Below are 17,785 nucleotides of genomic sequence, written 5' to 3'. Positions count from 1 at the left end.
AGTAATATGGATAACATGTTAGCAAACAGTTGCTTAATATGGAGTTGTGTTTGTGTCCACTCTCTGTTTTTTGAGAATTCTGCAAATCCGAAACCTGCCATTTGCCCATTTGTCCTGTTCTGGTCTGGTTTGTCCTCTTACATGTAGTGATGGCATAAATTTGCTGTGTACATATATGTGCCATATATGTATGTATGGCATTATCTAACCCTTTTCTATCTTTGTCTTGCTTGCCGGCCACTGTTTCTCCATCACTCTCCCTTTCTCTCTCTCTATCCTCTAGCCTCATCATGCACTCTCGCCCCCTCTTCTCCTCTGTGTCTGCCAGCCAGACGCTCTCAATATAGCCATGCTCATAAACACAGAGACAGAGAGAGAGGAAGAGGCAGTGAGAGAGTGAGAGAAAGGCTCCTGTGACAGTAATAAAAATGAGTGAGGGGCAGGGGAGGGATGGAGATTGGGGTGAACGAGTAGGAGGAGAGAAGGAGGGAGGAGAGGACACACTCATGTAGAGCAGGCCTAAAGTGCGTATGTGTGTGTATATGTGTGTCTGATAGAGAGAGCAACGATAAGAGAAAGATGAATCAGACAACGCAGAGAGATAAGGCAATGGAATGGACAAGATGGTGGGAGAGAGAAAAGAAAGACAAGAGAGGAAAAAACGCAAGAAATGACGCAAGACAGCAGGAGAGAGGTCTGCACATTCTCTCACACACACACACGTTTTGCCTTGTACTCACCTCTCAAACATTACCTGATTTGTTTCACAGGCTTCGGCACAGAACAATAATGAACAAAAAACTCAAATCAAACTTTATTTGATTTTAGTTTTAAAAAAACAAAAACAAAATGCACAGGTCATACAACCACTGAACTGTGATGAGTGTAATATTCTTTCATTGCTATGTTAAAGGCTAAAGTGCACAGTGAGGTGTCGTCACTAGGGATGTCATGATATACCGGTATTGACAATAACTGTGATATTTAAAAAATGAAATATTGATATCATGTTAACAATCCACATATGATAATATCGTGTAAATAATCCAGCGCCTCTTAAAACCCTTTAATGTTCCGATGGCCAGTCCGCAGGCCATCACACTGTTAAGTACACAACTACACTATGTACACAACTCCTGTCTTTAAGTGGGTCCTCATGCGACACATCTTTGGAAAGCTAAGATTCTTGTGATTCAATTGGTGCAAATCCAGATCCAATCCAGTAAAATATTTAGTCCAAAACACATTATCACATCAATAAATATCCACAAACGGCTGTTGCATTATTTTAAATTAGCCGGCAGATATCCTCATCTTCCCACGTATTCTTCATCATAACTCGCATTAGCATGTCAACATTAGCCACATCTCAGTATCAAAATGACGGCTGCACTCTGACCTTTTGATTGATACCTCACTTGACTCAATAAGAGCTTCCATGTTCTGTCCACATGCTTAAATAGCCAACAAGAGTCCGTGCTGAAAGGAGGTGCCTGTCCCTCTTCTTTCATGTAAAGACTAAGCCAATAGGAACAGATTCTGTTGATGACTGGCGCTTCAAATAGCCAATGAAATTCCGGAAATGACCATATGCTGCTTTATTGCTTTTTGCTTAGTGCTTTATTGACTCTTTTATATACACAAAGTTTAGAGTCAAGAAGGGAACAAAGCAATATAATGTGTTTATACTTCAGTTTCTGAAGCAGAGGTTATTTGGTGTCTCTAAGTGGCCTTTTTACCTTTTTACCAACTCTCTCTCCACTTCCCTACACTCATATTTTGAGTGTAATTCATTTTCCAGAAAAAAGGCAAAACACACAATACAAACAAAGTTAAAGATGATTTGACTGATAGCAATTTTTCTTTTTTCAAATTTTCTATAAATATTGCAATAATATTGTTATTGTGAATTCTTTTGGCCACGATAACCGTGATGTGAAAATCTGATATCATGACAGCCCTAGTCGTCACACAGGATAGATGCCGCACTCACCTTTGTGAGTTATATGAAAAGCTGAATGTCTTCACTGATATTTAGAAGGCACCTGCATACCAATGTTGTCATTGATAAAGCCCTGATTTTCAAGCTTCAAATAATGTCTCATCCTTTGCTGAATTCTTGTGAATTAGTTATTTAGCTAATAACTATGACTCTTCCAAAGTTCCTCATACCAACTCTGAACTCGACTGCAAGCGTTTCAAGGTTTCTGGTACAATGCACATTACCACTGGAATGTATGGGTAATGCAACTTGACTTGTCTTTTTGTGATCTTGTATTTATGCAATTTCTACCCAGGTGTCCCTGGTAATAGAGATCTTGATCTCAGTGAGACTTCCTGGATACATAAAGCTTAACAGCTAACATTAGCAAGCCAACTAAGAAGGCACAACATGTAAATAAGACAACTGGAGTTACCTGCAGTTGCATTTTTCCCCTTTTGGTGGCTGTTAACTGCGCCCCCCCAGCCCCCACACCAAGCTATCATGTGCCGACCCAGGCCGGTCTCACCAAATGGTATATGAATAAAACACCAATTTCTTGTCATCTCACATGTTATCACTATGCACTTTAAGCTTTTCACGTGTCATTTCACGCCATTATGTTTGAGTGACAGGGGAAGTGATGCATTTCATATGATGTCAATATAATTCAAGATTCAAGAATCATTTGTATTATCATTTTACAACACAGGGTTGTATAACAAAATGTAGTTTGTAATCCCTTTATGCTACTCACAAAACAGAAATTATATTAATGGATTAATAAATAATAAGTCATAAAAATAAAATTATTTTTTACATTGGAATGTGGAGGATGAATTGAGGAGTCTCACAGCCTGAGGAAAGAAGCTGCTCTGTAGTCTGGTGGTACGACAGCGGATACCTCTGTATCTTTTGCCAGATGGCAGCAGGGTGAACAGGCTGTGGCTGGGGTGGGTATTGTCTTTTAGTATCCTTTGGGCTCTGTGCGGGCTCTTCACCTCACCAATATCACTGATGTTCGGTAAATGGGTACCAATGATGCTCTGGGCAGTTTTAATCACCCGCTGCAGAGCCGTCCTGTCTTGGGCTGTGCACATCTCATGCCAATTTGTGATGTTTCCAGTAGGGATGTGCGGAGAGCCCAGTATTTGTATTTGTATTTGTATTCACATAAAAGTGGAAATAGGCTTAAAAAACCTGGGTTTGTTTTTATTACGCTTTTAATTTTAGAAAATTAAAGTGTTACAATAAGTGTTCATGAATAAACAAGCTTATGAAGGAGGTTCCCATACCGAGTCTCAAACTGGAGTCTCCAAGATCATAGACAACTGTGATGACTACTGAGCTAAAACCTTGCACATTGCTGCCATAAAGATAGACCTGTAGGTATTTATACACCCATAACACAGAGACAGCACAGTGTGTAACATGTAGGGAAGAACTACAAAGGCGATTATTGCTTTGGATGTGACTCCAATAGCGATAGTGGAGCGTAATAGCGGAGCAGAGGACAGAGACTGAGATCGCAATGTCACCAACCTGTGTGCTGGTATTAGACATGTTTTTTTTTGTTTTTTTAAATTCCTGAAAACAAATCATTTTAAAAATATTTGTATGAAATCAATATTCTTAAAAAAAAAAACAAAAACACTATTTGTGCTTTGCCGAATAACATATTTGTATTCGGGCCCACCCCTAGTTTCCAGTCAGGATGCTTTCTATGGCTCCTTGTAAAAGTTAAAACAAGAACTTGGTACGGGAATTTTGCCTTCTTAAGTTTCCTCAAGAAATACAGTTGTTTCTGAGCTTTTTTTCTACTAGGGTGGAGATGTGTGATGCCAGTGACAGGTTCTCTGTGATGCTGATTCCCAGGAACTTAAAACTATTCAGCTGCTCCACCTCAGCTCCATTGATGTAGACAGGGGTGTGTGTCTTTGCCTCCTTTTTTCTAAAATCAACAATCAGCTCCTTGGTTTTGTTGACATTGAGCAGTAGGTTGTTTTCTGTGCACCATTCTGCAAAATTGTTGATTTCCTCCCGATATGAACTCTCATCGTTGTTTGAAATCCGGCCGATGATGGTGGTGTTGTCCGCAAACTTCACAACAGAGTTCTCTCCATGTCGGGGTTTGCAGTCATGGGTGTACAGTGTGAATAGGAGGGGGCTGAGCACACGACCCTGGGGGGACCACCAATCTGAACTGTCTTGAGTCTGTTTGTGAGGAAGTCCAATATCCAGCTTCAGAGTGTGGTACTCAAGCCCAGAGTGCTAAGCTTTCTTAGTTTTATAAGGTGATTTTGCCTCATTAGGAGTAGGTGGGTTGGGTTGATGGCTATAGCTTGGTGGCAAAAAGTTGCACAAGCAGCAGGAGAGCACTGTTCAAGTGTTCATCTTTAACTGGGACGTTGGGACATTTTTACCGGACATTTTAACCGTCATGTCGGGCATTTTAATGCCGTTAAACGGGACATTTTTTACCACATTTTACTGTTTTAACCCAAACCATGATCTTTCCCTAACCCTAACCAAGTGGGTTTTGTGCCTAACCTAACAATTTTAACCCAAACCATGGTCTTTGAGATCACATTGTGATAGAAGTTAATGGGAAGGATTGGTGTATCACCTGCACACATAATTGGACTTTGGCGTATGAACAGCATGCAACTTGAAAGTGTAAAGTCATGTTATTTGTACGTAGATTGAAGAGACTGGGTTGACTGACCAACTGACCAACCCTCCATCAAACTACCGGTAAAACAACAAACAAGTTATCGGAGTAACAGAGTAATACTAGGATTATGTAAGGACTGAATTTCACAGACCAAGAAAACTGAACACATAACAGCAGTTCTCCGGGTCTCAGAGCTGGCTTCCAGTATGTCAGAGAAGGGATTTTAAAGTGCTCCTGCTTGTCTATAAATCTCTCAGTGACTTAGGACCAAAATACATCTGTGACTGTCTTTTACCATATGAATCCTCCTGGTCATCAGAGGGCTGTTAACTGTTCCCAGAGTGCAAACTAAACATGGAGAGGCAGCGTTTACTTACTGCGTGCTGCAGAGCTGGAACAAACTTTCAGAGGATATGAAACTTTCTCTGACTTTGACCACCTGTCTTTCACTGAACTTTAAGTACTCCTACATCTTTATCTATCCTGTATTTATGTCTCTGTTCTTAACCTTTTCATTTTATTTAAAAGGGTGTCTAGTCATGTCATTTGAATTTTAATGTTTTTATACTTCTTGAAAAAGGTTTTTAAATGCATTCTGTAAAGCATTTTAAATTGTGTATGAAATAAACTTGCAGTGCCTCACCTAATAAATGATTTAAACTAACTAAAAAAAACCCCACTAAATGTCTTTGTAACACTCTGGCTTTCTTGTGATCTTTGTAACATACAGTATCATCTCCATCATCAGTGACACCTCCTAACCAGTGGCACCAAATGACAAAAATGGCCAAAACATGGCTCATAATTTGTGGTTTGCTAATAAAGTTGTGGATAAAGCAGAGTTTTAAGAGACTGCAGTAACCTGTTGGGAATACATAGCAGTGAGGACATTGTCATTCGCTTTCATTTACCTGAGGAAACTGAGCCTGACTGACATATTAGTAGAAGCGAAGCCACAGAATCTCAGCTCTGCTACAGGTCTGCACTGTGCTCAGATTTTATGTCGTTATATTGCTACACTCTTTGCTAAATTGTCTGCTGGGGTCAACCATGCTGAGCAGTTTGATGCAGTTTCTTGGTCAGATAAATAATTAATTTAAATTAATTAATTTACCCAGATGGCAAATGAGTCCTACTAGCTTTGTGCAAGTGATGAGTTTAGATGTCTAACTGAAGTCTGACCATTAGTTAGATGTAAACCATAGTCAAAGTCTATCTTTGTGAAACCGGCCTTGTGACTGTGACAAATGTTGCACTTTTCTAGCACACAAAAGAGTCTGGTATCTGCATGTGTCATGTATATGTGTGTCTTTATTTAGCCAATCGCCCCCAACTTCCCATTAACCTTGAGCTCACAGGCATGTAAGACAGGAAGGTGTGAATGGCTGGGAAAGTGAGAGAAAGATGGAGAGAGTGAGAGAGGGGGAGAACACAACATTGTAATTACCGGCTACATGCTGGCTGGCAATCATAGCCTCTCTCCTCCTCACTTGTGTTTCCTCCCTTGCTCCTCCCTCCATCCTCATCTCCTGCAGACCTCCGACATCTCTTCCGCTCTATCTCTGTTGCTCTCGCGGGGGGTCTGAGCAGGCCTTTGCAGGTGGGGTGCAACTTTTGGCAAGGATGCCTGCTGGGCAGCTATCAAGGTAGATATACACTGAAGCTATCAGGCACCTACTTACTCTTCTGAACAGAAAATTGCAGAGAGTGGGGTGGCAGAGCTGGGGATAATTACAGCCATCACTGTCCCTGCGTATGTAGACTTCCTCTGCTAATGTTAACTGGGCCTGCATAAGGCATTGTTATGGCTGAGTTGGGGGAAAGGCATAATACCGTAGTTGCTGGAGAGGCTACATTTTTACTTCAACCCATGTATGTGTGCATGTAGTTAACTTTCCATAAAAATTATAATGCAGTGTTTGTTAAAACAGAGCAGCATAGAGTAGAAACTCAAAATTAACTTAGGTATTAGAATTTATTAAAAAAAAATAGAATGTGAATCTGTAAATCTAAAAAAATATTTTAGGTAAGTTATGAGTCGAAATACGTATTGCATATAGCATCCGTTTAGCAGAATCAAGCTCTGTGTATGTTTGTGTGTGTGTGTATATATATATATATATATATGTGTGTGTGTGTGTGTGTGTGTGCATTTAAAGGTGCAGTGTGCAGAATTTAGTGGCATCTATCGGAATGGACTTGGCAGAAATGGAATATAACATTCATAAGTATGTTTTAATTAGTGTAAAATCACCTGAAAATAAGGGAGCGGGTCCTCTTCCACGGAGGCCATGTTGCATTGCCATATTTCTACAGTAGCCCAGAACAGACAAACCAAACATTGGCTCTAGAGAGGGCCTTCAACATTTTTTCGCAGCCATCATAGGTTCTCCTACATGTTTGAAAGGAGAGGGGGAGGGGTATTAAGTTGGTTGCACTCTGCAACCTCACCGCTAGATGCCACTAAATCCTACACACTGGTCCTTTAAAGTGCACACACAAATGTGCATATTGGTTGACTGATGAAAAAATGTCCTTACCAATAATAAAACCAAACCTACACTCTTGTCTGGAAGAATTTCAAGAAGAGAACACTTATTTTGACCTTTGCACTGCAAGTACTATCCTTTAAAGCCATTGTGCTCTAAAGTACCATCCTATAACTGTGGTTCAATCTCAGCCCCTGCAGGCAACCCTGTCTCCTAGAAATTACAAATATATTCTACTGAATTGTTTTCCTAATTACACTGTGATGTCAAACATAATCACTGCCTGGATTATGTTCACAGGCAACGTTTTTTTAAACTAATGAAGCACTATATTTATATATCGCACTGAAGTCGAAGGGAGGTGGTTGGGGTGGAAGGCAGGCATGCAAAACATAGGATGTTGTGATTGGAGACTGAGGTTTTGCATCCTGACTCCCGCGTTTGTTTAGATTTAGACAACAGAAGCATTTTGGTTAAGGTTAGTGAGAGATTGTGGTTTCAGTTAAATGTTGCAGACTTCTTTCTGTATCAAACCAAGACCATGATCTTCTTTCCGTAACCTCAACAAAGTGCTGTCAGTGACGAAACATAACGGTAAAAAGTTGAATAATAATAAAACTTTTAGCACAAGTTCAAGCAGGAAGACAGCTGTCAGCCTATTTCGTCATCACACTGAGCTCCACCTTTCAACTATTATCCAATTATTTATTAATTTATTTCACTGGGCTTTGTGTGCAGGCTTTTCTATCATCCAATGATCATCTTAGCTAAAGAGAATTTAAACTACCTTACCTGCTTTGTCTCTCTCTCTGCTGTCATTGCAGTCTATACCGCATCACTGCTTCACCCCATCCTCCACCCCACCGCCACCAGTGTCAAGACCCCGACTATGACTTCCCTGGGAGGGATCTCTGATTGGATGCTATTTATAGGGCTCAAACATTTTACCGATTCATTCGGTGCTGTATGAACATTTTTGCAACTTGCCAAATGTATATGATATAAATGTCATTTAGGGGAGCTAGTGTTGCTGCTGAAAGGAGGGCAGGGACAGGCGGCCCTCAAGAACAGGATGTTGGTTTTTAGAATCCACGTATCTCAAAGAATGCCATGCTGTGCGGACATCTGCTTAGGGGATCTAGAGCTGGCTCTTCTGAGGAGGGCCAGTGGCTTAAATCAGGGTTATCAGCTTTACTTTTCCTAATGATCCTGGACATCTAGACCTCAGTACTGAAGGCCCTTACCTGCATAAATAGAGGGGGATGAAAGCAAGAGGTATGGACCCTTCATTTATTTCAGTGGAGTCTGACAGCTCAGACACCCTGAAAGGTCACATTATGAACACAGGCATCATAAAGACAAGGCCACCAGTGGCATGCAGTGGATCCTGGATCCACTGCCCGCCCTTACACTAGAGGTATTCAACTATTCATGAATAGAGGAGCCTCCTGTTTGCCCCTTACTGGGAGTGTGAGCTGAGACAGAAGGCTGGCAGGAGGAGGGTGGGACGCTGCTGTGTTTTCTGCCGCAGAGTTTTAAGAAAGTGAAGGGCAAGTTTCTTTATGCAGCTGCAGTGGAGGTTAGAAACATCAGGTCTCTGTGTGACGTCGGACAGAATCAGCGGCAGGGATTTCTTAGAGGACAGATCAGAGGATCTACAGCACAGCATGCAGCACGGGGCCCTCGCGACAAACTGTGATTCACCTGAGACTGTTAATGACTTTATTGAACATAATGTGTATCTGCTGTTTTGGTAGATATACTCTTTGGAGAATAAGGAAATTAAATGTTTGTTATACGACTTTGGAGTGATATATCCTGGGCTCTGTGTACTCCACAGGGAACAACTTAATGTGTGTTTGGCGAGGTAAATATGGGGCAGCTGTGGCTCAGGAGGTAGAGCGGGCTGTCCACTGTCCTTGGGCAAGATACAGAACCCCAAATTGTGTGCGAGTTTGGTGTATGAATGGGTGAGTGAGCATTAGAAAATTGATGAGCCTGATGAGCATGGCAGCCCCTGTGAATGTGAATGCGTGAATGATTGAATGTTGGCATGTGTTGTAAAGCACTCTGAGTGGTCAGCAGACTAGAAAAGCGCTATATAAATGCAGTCCATTTACCATAAAACTCAAGGACTGCGAGCTTGTTAACCAAGAATTAAAGGGCCATGCAGGTTTTGTATTCATTGACATTTTCACCATAGTGTGAAAATCCAATTTGGTTTCATTTATCAGTAAGCATTTCTTGTTGCTTATTTTATTTTATTTTTGTCAAAACTATGTCAATAAAATGGCATAATGCAGTTGTGAATGGGGACTATTTTGAAAACTCTGCCTGCTGGTGTGTTCAAGATCACTCATCTGAGATTTCACAGCTGCCTGCCAAACAACTTTTTATTACAAGAATGACCAGTCTGATCAGCTTAAAATTGATATTCAGGCTTTGATATTCTGAGAACGTAGCTCAATAGTACTAACTCACAATATGAAGAGTGTGCTGCGTGGCCATTGGTGTTGGGCGGTAATTTGTTAAGTTATTACTTTTTTCAGTAATATCCGTCAGACCCATCCGCGTCACATTCAGACTCTGTTCGGCTGTTGAAGACAATCTGCTGCCACTGAAGCCAGTGTGCCGTGTCTGTTGGAGGCATAGCCTGTCAGTTGAGGCAATGAAAAGTAATGTAACATAAAATGTAAGTAAATTGTAAAATGTAATTAGCTTTAAAACGAGTAATACTGTGAGTAATGGTTTAAATTCAAATAAGTTGCCTGTTGTGTCGCAGGAACACTTGTTCCAGGCTACAGGTATTTCGGATAGGTGAACAGAATCAGACGTAGATGAGGCTGAGGCAGGAGCACGTTATGTTTTTGTATGTAAATGTTTCACACTGTTAAGCTGCTGTGTGTGTTGATAGGCTGCTGCTGTTATGTCTGCAGAGCTGGTCTGCTGGGGTTGCTCAGGGGGAGCTCCTGATCTATTATTGCTACATGGGTGCTGCTTTTGGGTGTGTGAATGTGTATGTGAGGTTTATGAGGAGGAGAATTTAGTATTTTAAAGCATGTTGCATTTTGTTTTGTGTTATCTTTTAAGTAACATTTTCATCCAACCCTTCTTTCATCCATTCTTTCCTCTTTTTTTAATCTCTTCCTCATTGCTTTCACCTGTTCACACTCTCCTTCCTTCATTTCCTCGTTTCCAAACTTCCTGCCTCCTTCCTCCTGCACCTTCATCCTTCCCTTTTATCTCTCCATCTGCATAGTTTCCTTCCCTCATCCTGATTATCTTTGCTACCGTCTGTTCTAATTTTTTTTTCCTTCCTTCCGTTGATCCCTCTGTAACTCCCTCCCCTTGTCCTCCTTTCTGTTTCCTCTCCTTCTATGTGTTCTCACAGAGTTGTCCCTATAGTGGCTTAATTTCAGTATAGCTGCAGATGGTATGCACACACACACACACACACACACACACACATACGTGCACACACACAGGAGAGTAGTTAATGACACCAGTACAGCCATCCGTCCCTGTCAGTGGAAGCCATATTTCACACAGAGAGAGAGAGAGCATGAGCTTCTGTCAGGGAAGAGTGTCTGAGTCACTGCTGTGTATGTGTGTGTATGTGTGTGTGTGTGTGTGTATGTGTATGTGTGTATGTGTGGTAACATGTATGAGCTGCATATTAATCAGTCAGTGTGTTTCATGTTGCATTTTCCCACAGCCTTGATGTGTGTCTTTCCTTGTATGTTGTATTTCATCTTTAACATGTGCGTTCATACATGCATGTTTCGTCCTTGTATGTGTGTGCACGCATGTGTGTGTGTGTATGTGTGTGCATGCATGTAGCTCGGCTAGCAGACAGACAGGAGAGCTGATTGGCCGGCTCTCCCCAGACATCTGACGAGGCATTCTGTCAGAGCGCGTTCACACGCAGCAGGTCACCTCATTTCCTCCGACACACGCAGCAACACATTCACACGCTCGCACAAAAAGGAGGACACACAAATGGTCAAATACAAACACACACACACACACACACACAGTGAAAACATAAATCATTGTCAGAGTTAGCATTATTCAGCAGCTGGTTTCTTAGTAGTAAATGGCACACCAAACGAAAGCTTGTTATTTACACTTCACTGCTTGTTTACCTTCCAACAAGACTCAGAAGCTCAGTGCTGACTTATTTGCGTCAATTTTACAATATCCACATGCAAAAACTATCCTCTTCCTCAATTCACTTCAGTTCAATCCAACTTGCTCCAGCGGAATAACTTATGAGTACATCTGTTTACCAAAGCATATAAAGGCCACAGACACTGAGAAAATAAAAGCAAAAAGACAAAACAGATGTTAGATTTACAACTAACAAGTATGCCCCCCTTCGCAAAACTCCTCATACAACTCACATCAGCACAGAGCACAGTAGTTGATTTTATGCACTACACATGTCCACAATGCATATCATTGTGCAACAAAGTATAACAGTCCTACTTCCCTACCAAACACAGCAGCTCCTGCTTAAGCTGCAGGGAAAGTAACTCTCAACCTTATGCACAGTCAGGCTAGTCTGAAGGCAGTTCGTGAAACAGTCACAAAATTTAATCTATAGAATCATGTACATGGACACGAATTTTCCACTTTTTCATGACACTCAGCACGACAAACTAATGTATTTCAATTGGAATGTCTTTCGTGCCTGCATGTTTTTTTTCTGTCAGTCAGGACTTGGGAGCACAGAAGCTGTATTGTTTTTTCTTTCTTTTCTTTTTTGTCATTTTTTCAACTATAACTGCTACATTACTCAACATTTAATCACAAGATTTTGTTTTTATTTCTTTATTTTAATTTTATCAGTAGCCTACAGTCAATGGTCAGCTTCAGTCTGGTGAGCGGACCGGAGGACCCGCTGCTGGGAAGTATGTTTAGCTTGTCAGCAGTATTGTAATCTCTAAAAGTGACTCATTTTGCTCATTATTCCCACTAAAAAAAGAAAAGAGAAACAATCAAACAAACAAAAAGCTTCATTTTATATGTTGGGCCTTCAAAGTGCTCTCTGAAACTAGGCCTGGGATGGCTTGTGTGTACATGAATTGAGAAAATTAAAAATTTGTCATAGAGCTAAACCAAAGACATCATTGGAAAGGACTCAACCTGGAGAGTAACATATGTCAGTATGAAGATTCTACATGGCTCTAACTTTGAATACTGACCTTTGAACCTTGACTTGGGCACATGTTTGAAGGTTTATAATTCATCAACAAAAGGAGCTGCAGACATGGGATCAACTGTTATAAAGAGCTCTTGACCTCAGCTATCATGTGAGTATAGTCAACAACTGGTGGCGCTGTCATGGGTAATACATGGTTGAAATTAATTTTCACCCATTTAACAATTAGATATTCAAATTTGATAATAGAAATGTGTTTACCATCACCTTAAACTCCCAAGTGTACTCTCAATTCAGTATTTACAACTTCCAATTCTAGGAATTGGAAGCATTTTTATTACAATAAAAATGCTGTAATTGTTCAGGGAGTATAGTGGAGAAAAAAATATAAATAATCATAAAAACACAAGCAGACATAAAATTGTACGATGTAAAAAGATACATAATACAGAAATTAAGAGAGAAAAATAAACAAATATAACTTTAAAAATTAATAAGAAATATTGCAAACCATCTTAAATCATCTAACAATATTGTCCACAATATTTCTCAAGAGATGAGATGTCTTTAAAGCTTTTTTTTGTTTTCAGATACCATGCAGACAGAATCATAAAATATCTGAAGTTCAACATAAAACAAATTTTTGTTTGGAAGAAATCTGGCTTTGTGAATGTGATGTTTGCCCAAAAGACACAGCAATTTTATCAAGTTATCAACTTCCATGTTATTAGACTCTACATTCAAATAGAGACCATACTCTCTGTAATAGGAACCAAGACCTTATGAGTCTACCAGATTAATGAGGATATTTAAGTTCAAAAGTTACTTGAATGAGTACAGACATCAAATAAATGAGAAAATGACTCAACCTGCTTTTTGCAGAAGCTCCTGGGTTGGCACAACAAATAGGTATTTTAAAAGGATAATTCCAGTTAAGTACAATGTGAGTCATATTTTCTTTGCTTTGACCATCATTTCTATCAGGTACATTAGCATAGTTATAATCAAGTCAATTGCTGAGATCTGGGAATGCAGCAACATTGCAAAAACCATGTCCAGTCACATGATCAGACAGGTTCTATAAAAGTAAATAAAAATTATCACAGATGGTATTACTAGTAAGAAATATGGCCAAAACTACAAAATGAAGTCCTTTTTGTGCAATTCTTTTTACATTTCCAAAGTACTGTGAAGATGAAGTAAATTAGACAAAAACTACAGCTTCATGTGAAGTGCAGCCTTTTGCACACAACAATAAATCGTCATCATGTTGTTCTTTCTAATTTTCTGCTGTGTAACTGTGATGTTTGAATAGAAGAATAGATGTCTTCAAAGTAGTGATGATCTACTGAGTGTTTTCTGGTTATTTTTCTGATTAAGTTAATGAGTTCCTAAAAAGTTTCCTGTGTTCCTTGGAAGGTTCCTATGGTGGAAAAAGTGAGGATTTAGTGAAAGTGTCTCATGAATTATTTAGGGAAACTAGAATCATTCCTGCTCAAGACAATTGAAAGCTGGTGGGGGGAGCTTCATCCTGGTTCTGCTTCTATGTATTGTATATCAAAGAAGAAGAGCTGTTATGAAGCTTTCTGTTGGAACAATCTTGACAGTCTAGACATTTGCACTTTGTCTCAGGATGAATATACTCACATCTTTTCTCAGAAATGATTTTGTCATGTTTATGAAAGTTGGGGCAGCAAAATACATTATGTGTGGTTGAAGACACATGTCAAGAGTGCTTGTGTTGTTTTTTGGAGTTATTACTGAGGTGTGTATGTGCACACATCTCAAAAAAGATCTTTTGCAAAAAATCTCTTTTAGTTTTTATAGTTTGGGTTTTTTTGTCTTTCTAGTTTCAGTTATGAACCCTGAAGCTAACAGTATATCTCTGTGAGCAGGCACCTATGCTTGCATGTGTGTGTATTTGTGTGTACATATGAGGTTTGGCAAAAGTTAAGTACAGAGGACAGCTTGTCTTGTGCATGCTTACTTTATTTTTATGCATCCAGTATCCCACACTACCACTTAAATCTGTCACCTGTCTCTTGGTCTTCAACCAATCAGGGCTCACCATGCTTGCTGTCAACCAATCCCCCTGTTGCTGACATATTTTAAAAATATTCCTTTCACAGTTGTCATTTCTGTGCCACTATTGTTCACTGACCTCCATCATGAGTCAGCCCTTAAAGTGGAATACAGCTCCAAGTCCAGCTCAATGAACTCTTCAGGATGTCCTGCAGCAGGTCAAATCCATCCAGCCCTTCAGATGAACACCAACATCATCGATGAACATTTCCACCTAATAAAGATAAAAAGATAAATAACAGTTGTATGTCTCCGCACTAATGTGTACAATGCAGCCAGTCAACATGATAATATTCTCATTATTCATCTTTCATTCAGTATCTCCTGATTGAAATAGTTTGAACACATAACACAGCAGCATACCAGCGGGGACAGTGAATGTTTTATTGTTAACAGGAAGCAAATCTGTCCACGTTAATGCACTGATACATGATGATCATGATTGATACATTGATGCTGCTGTAGCTGTAATTCACACCATGCTTGCCAAGTCTCTTCCAGTATTTTCTATGAATCCATGTTTTCTTTGTTTACCTTACAAATATGTGCAGTACTGTATCTATTGATACCCATACAGTATCATGACAGTGATATATCTGTTAAATTATCTTCCACGGGCCGATCTTAACGAGAGCAGGAAGTAAGGCTCAAAATCCTGTCGCACATTTTGAAAATTTGCATTGGTCGTGTTGTTTATATGTCTCTTCTGTTGGAATTAAATAGTGCAATGTGAAGAAAACTAGCGATTGTATGGAACTGTGTGGTGACCAAAGTCTGATGATAAGCCAGCAGCTGACAGTGCCTGCTCTAACGACGAATGCAGTGTGTGTTAGTGTTCGTGTTTCGTTCAGACTGGCTGCAGACAGTGTGAGTCAGACTGACTCAGCCATACAGATCATTTAGTATAACATCAGTTGTTCCATATGCTCCCCAGTTTTGGATACCAGATTTCATCCGACTTCTTCTCTAGCTGAACCTGAGAAGTTTTCACCAAACCTAATTATATATCCAACAGGACCAAAGTTGTATGTTTTTCTGTTCTACCAGGTTGTTAACAAGTTGTAATCCTTAAGACTTCAGTCCTGGTTGATTTAGCAACATCCGTGGTTACTGTGGGAACAGCAAGTGCAGTTTAATACAGGAACAAACACTCCTCGAGCAGCTACTTTGACAGATATACAGCAGAAGAGCAGCTGATGTGTCTGTTTACTGCGCAGCCAAACAAACAACCGCAAAAAAATAATTACAACCACAATCTCATTTCATGTTGCACATGACACGAGTAGTTTTCCACAGTAAAAGGAGCTGGTTCTCCTGCTAAAGAGCTGGAGATGCTCTTCATTGTAACAAGTGCTCCTTCTTGTTCAATTACTCCCTTGCAAAAATTTAAACAGATTCGCTGACACAAAAATGACACATTTTTAATGACTGATTGAGGTCAGCATTAACTACAGTGATAAATATAATGTTTCCTGTGTCTCCTTCACTAGAAAAGCCACCTCATATGGGTGCTTCATACTTTTCATGTGAAGCAGTAGGATTGTGGTGGCCACACCACATGTGAGCAAGTGTTAGTAGTTTTCTTTTGTAACACTTAACATACAAACATTTCAAATAATCACAGTACACAGTCTTTTGTTTTCATACAGCACACACTTTATTATTGACAGTTTGTTTGCTAATTTGAGTGCACGCATTTTGGTTAACATTCTGTCTTCAATATCTCTTGCTTGTGTTAAATTCTGATTTACCTTTGTCTTTTGTTTCATGGATCCGGTGAGTCCTCCCTCTGGCCAAAAGAGTCTGCACTGGTAAAGATGGCCTCTTATACTGTGGCAGGCAGGAAGTGGAAGAGGCCAACCGGGCATGCCAGAGGGGAGTCTGCCTTTCGGGATCCAGTTAACTTCAGTTACTTTAGGACTTAAAGTTTATTTTTCTTGCTTTTGATAGTTATTTGGGTTGTAAATTGTTTCTTTATTTAAATCTTTGGTGAGATTAAGGGTAATTTGTGTTATAGAGTTAATTGTTTATTCCTGCCCCCCTTGTGTGTCTGTGTAGGCTAGCCTGTGTGTATATAAACCCCCCTTATGTGTCATTTGTCAGGTTTGTTATGTTGAGTTCACTTTAGGTTGCTGTTTGTTTAGTTGAGTTAAAGGGCCCTGAGATTACTTTCTTCTAGTTTTTTTCTATTTTTGTATATTAAAAAAAATAATTGGTCAAGTTGAAATTAAGTTGTAAATAAATTACTAATTTTTGCTTTATACACCTTGTGTTCTTGAGTTTTACTGCTTGGTCCCTGACAAGGATGTTCAGTTTGCATTAGCAGTAACTTATCACACCTCTGATATGGTGTAAAAACAGTTAGTACATATCCTTTCTTGAAAATCTTTATAATCATAACTTTGACTCATCAGTCTGTACAGAGCCACACAGTCCTGAGAGGACATCTAACCAGTCAAAGCTTTGCACCGAGTGTGTGCAGGAGCTTTGACAATGAGCTAGTCTAGCAAGCCGGACAAGAGCTCTAATTTAAGTGTACACACATTTAGAATAGAACAGTGGACTCCATATTGAGTAAAATGTCAATTTGGGGTTTTCATTTAATATATATATATATAAACAAAATAACAGTAAAATACAGTAAAATAATTTGTCTTGAAGGTTACTTTTTTCACATCTTGTAGCCCTGAACTAATTATTGTGTCTTTCATAAGTGAGATTACCACGAGAACAATTGATTCAATGTAAAAATGGGAAAAACACAGTCAGTATTCAGTGCAGGTGTCTTCTTTAACAACTGTATGAAATAACCATTCAGAGGTTTAAAGGGCATTTCATAAATTTTTTTTTACAACTTTACTTACATTACTGAGGATTCACATTGGACTTCAATCCAGTAGGCAGCATTTTGTTGGGGGATAAATTCAAAAAGGAATAGCCAAAATTGAGGCAGAGATAACTATGAGTCAAGCTCCAAGAACATGGGATCCTACACTTCCCATAATGCAACTCAGTTACATCTTTCATTTGGTTCTCCCTGCCTGGTAAATGTCTTTGAAACCCCATGCCCCAGTTTGTAATACAGGCCCATGATGACATCATCAGGCTTATTTTCTCATTTAGAAAGTGACATTCTACAAATGTTTTCACAGAGTACTGCTCTCCATGACTAGTACAATGAATTTGGCTTGTAAAATTGGTGGAGTGCCCCTTTCAGTCCTTTTTGTTTCCAATACGTCTCTTTTGTTTAAAATGAATTCCCATAATAACCTATAAAAATATAATGTGATAAACTCCTGTAATATTTTCAGTATGATATGATATTATGCATGCAGTGAGTTTTAGATCATTGTCTCCTTGAACAGTAAGCTGCTCCCCCACAGGTCAGGTGGCAT

The 17,785-nt window shown here is 39.6% G+C and overlaps 1 protein-coding gene across 1 annotated transcript in view; it reads right to left on the bottom strand.

Moving 5' to 3' along the window:
• Positions 1-16,624, bottom strand: part of myt1lb (myelin transcription factor 1-like, b) — a 143,745-nt gene extending 127,121 nt beyond the window's left edge. The window contains exons 1-2 of the mRNA XM_044375586.1: positions 16,142-16,624; positions 14,470-14,604 (exon numbers count right to left, since the gene is read on the bottom strand). The gene's annotated coding sequence lies outside the window, so the exon portion shown is untranslated. The remainder of the gene's footprint in view (positions 1-14,469; positions 14,605-16,141) is intronic.
• Between the last annotated feature and the right edge of the window lie 1,161 nt (positions 16,625-17,785).

Source organism: Thunnus albacares, chromosome 15 (assembly GCF_914725855.1).
Source record: "Thunnus albacares chromosome 15, fThuAlb1.1, whole genome shotgun sequence".
In the NCBI taxonomy this organism is placed as follows: domain Eukaryota; kingdom Metazoa; phylum Chordata; class Actinopteri; order Scombriformes; family Scombridae; genus Thunnus; species Thunnus albacares.
This window is presented reverse-complemented; position numbering and strand designations above follow the sequence as displayed.